This window comes from Lottia gigantea, assembly GCF_000327385.1.
Source record: "Lottia gigantea unplaced genomic scaffold LOTGIsca_86, whole genome shotgun sequence".
Lineage (NCBI taxonomy): Eukaryota > Metazoa > Mollusca > Gastropoda > Lottiidae > Lottia > Lottia gigantea.
In genome coordinates this window covers 383021-386632 of record NW_008710834.1, presented here as the reverse complement: position 1 = coordinate 386632, position 3612 = coordinate 383021, and positions in this window count along the sequence as shown.

The following is a 3612-nucleotide window of genomic DNA, read 5'->3' as shown; positions in this document are numbered from 1 at the left end:
ACCACCTTGAAATATACAGAGAAATGTCCAGCACCAATGTACATCACCATCAGCAGCATGCTCCATTCCTTTAGATTGACATAAACATTCAGCCAATAAGTAGTTCAGCTATTAGTTCATCAGAAACTGATCAGGGAAAACACCTTCATCAGTTTAACATAACAATGTCTTTATGTTAAACATATTGCATAAACAATAAGTTCATCAGTGAGTAGTTCATCAGCAACTTCATTCACATCAAACCATATCTTGACATTAAACACAATTCTTTCATCTGGCATATAACGCCAATCAAGGCTTTGAAGAAGCCAGAATAACATTTTCCTGCAATGGCCATCGGCAACTTTTAATAAAACTTTCTACTTGCCGAAAGCCGGTGAAAAAATTAAACTTCGTCTTACGCTAATGGTTTCAAATTGTCCAGAAAATTCTAGCCTCAAGCAATGAGAAAATTATTGGGATTCTTTTTCTCTTAATTTTGTCAAAGGAAGAAGGTAATTTATGAACTGCATATTGTTATTTAGATACCTTATTCGTAAGACGCCTCAGTGTCCTTAAGGCCTAGCATTTAAAGTTATTTTTGATAGCGTATACATTGTAGGCGTTCAAAGTTGTTTTTATACTTATTTTCTAGTGTCGGTGACACCAAATAATGCCTTTTTATCATGTAACGGAAATTAAAAATAACTTCGACGATTAGGCTGGGCATATTTTTGTATGTAAGCAAGATTTTTTTGACTATAAGTAAAAAAGAGTTAGGCTTTTACTTATATATAGCCCTTTCACGATACAGAATTTGGGTATAGTTATAGATCAAATAAATACGTTTTTAACAATATTTTGTAAAATACATAGGATCTATATGTATCTAAATGCAAATGCAGTGGACAGTTTAGAAGAAAATGTTCTGCAGATTTGAAATTTATCTAATTTTGTACTGTACAACAAATTACCCAGTTTTAATAAGACAATATACTACATGTCCTTCGAAGTCTTTGTGATTTACATACCAATGACATATAATACAGGGGTTGCGAAATGGCATTGGTTAGAACAAAACGTTAGATATTGTCATACAGTTTGACGACCAAAGCAGTGTGTGCAATATTTTCAGATCATGACAGTTGGAATTATTCGTGATGTGGTGCGAGTATTGTATGATCCACTAAAATGAAATGATGGCATTTTATTGTTCAAGTAATACGGAAATGCACACCCCAAGTTCATACATAAAACACATTTCCCTATACAGTAATATTTGCATTCATAAATTTGATCTGTAATTTATCACATAAAAATCCAATATATTTTGCTATAAAAATAGTCGTAGCACGTTTCGGCGATATCAAATATTATTATTGTTCTGTTGAAATGGAATCCTATAATGTTATAAATGTTCAATCAATCGTTTTTAGGAACTGTAAAGAGATTTTTCAGTCCTTTATTATATGCAATAAGGATATTTGTAGCTCGTATTTCAACAATCCACATTTTACCGTATCTGATCAACTGTAATATCAGAAAGCGTTGGCCGGATGTGACGACTATTTCGATTGATATCCTAGTAGATGCTGGGTGTTTTCAATCCCCTCGTTCTAACATTTAGACTTAAATTACAAACCAAATGCTGATATGAAAATTATAAAAAGTGTTATGTATTAATTCAAACGTATAAAGTAAATGTGAAATTGGAGATCTATATCACGAATAGAAGTCATTTATTATATAGTATATACCGTTTGTATTAAAATACGGAAGTTGTGGGTCTGTGTTTTCTTTTAAATAGACAGAAGCTTCAAGGTTATAGGTATACGATGGAAGCAATGGTTTAAACATTGTTCTTTGCATTACCATGCTAGAGTTAACATTTAAACATGGATCTCCTGAATATATCGTTCGGTTGAAGAAAGACTTTTTCGCTGTTTTAAAAGATAAAGATGCATGGTTATAGTACAGGAAATTCTCCTTGCCATGGTAAAGTAAATAGGGCATGAAGTTTACACGAGTATTGAATTTCAAAAGGACAAATTGATTTCCTTTGGAAACGTCAATATATACAACGTTATGAATCGAAAGTAAAATATTGAATTCAATGCTTGGAAAACTTAAAACTTATTGCTCCTTATCGAGAATACAAAATTTTAGAATAGTAGTAAGAAACACTTTTGAGAGGATTGCCGATGGGACCCTGGTATGATACGCTTGATTTTATATGATTTACTTCTGTCAAAACAGAAACATTGTTCTGGACATTGGTCTAATTCGTAGATCGATAACACTTCGATGTGGAGGAAACAGGCAAATAGAGTAAAACATATAAATAGTTGTCTACTGACTGACATCTGGTCGTTAATAATACAGGAATCGATGACCTTAATTAGTTGATTGAACCAATTACAGTTTGCTCAGTTGAGGACTTGAGCAGTATTGGTATAATAAATAGCATTAACCCGTTAATATCAAGGTTTTCTCCTTTCTACTGTTCTGCTTCCATTTTTGATCCTACTGCAGAAGTTGATCAATGGCATTATGAACATCGAGCGTGAAGTTTGACTGTATTAATCTTAGAAAAGTGGTCGTAATTTTTAGAATATCGTATGAGGCCAATAATTAGATAAGGAATACTCTCGATCCTGTCCATGATGTCAACAACGTCGTGAGATGACCGTCCAAAGTGTATTGAATTGTGGTACAACCTGATGTCGGATGGTGATCCAGATACCTATGATTACAACTATAATATGTCCTGGAAATAGATGGAGCAATTTGTCAGTCAGTGATAATTATCAATCAAAAACCAAAATTCAATTAATTATTTGATAAGACAAAGATAATTGTAATAATATATGTTAAAAATGTATCACAGACAAAAAAACTTGATACATGTATCGGAATTTATGTAATATCATTGTCGGGCCTGAATGTATCAAGGACGCTTTTTATCGCTTAAAGCCAATGGTTAGCGTCACCTTTCTTGAATATTTTCATGAATAATCATATTGTAAAAAATTTTACCGATCGCTGAATTCAATTTGAATGATTGTGGAGCCTTTAGGGTAGGTTTTATTTACAGGTGCAAACAGTTTGAAAACTGTCTTACCATTGGAATTTACGCAAGAATTGTAATTGTAGGCTAATATTCTGAAGATCCGGCTTCCCTTTATTGTAACATAATACATACGGGTTTTGAAATTTGGCAGGTCAGTTGAATGCTAGCAGTAAGATTGTTTTATGTAAAGAATGTTGACAAATATTATGTTCAAGAGATGATCAATTGCTCACAACAATAACAGTTTTTGGATATTCTTGCGGCTGGGTAACTTTGCAATATTATGTCACAAGTTTATGAGGAAAGTCAGCATGACGTAAAATTGTTAGTTTAAAATGTTAGTTTATCGAGGCTTCAGATAATATGAAACCAATTTGACAAACCATTTTTTCACAGCTTGTGTTTTAATGAAGAATATACTACGTTGCCTGTTAATCATAAAATGCAGTATTAGGGAAAGGGTCGGGGTTATATGCTATGTTTAATAATACAATCTGATTAAAATTCACACCTCTATTTTTTTTTTCGTTACATTTGCCATGGAAGAGGAGAAAAACACGAAA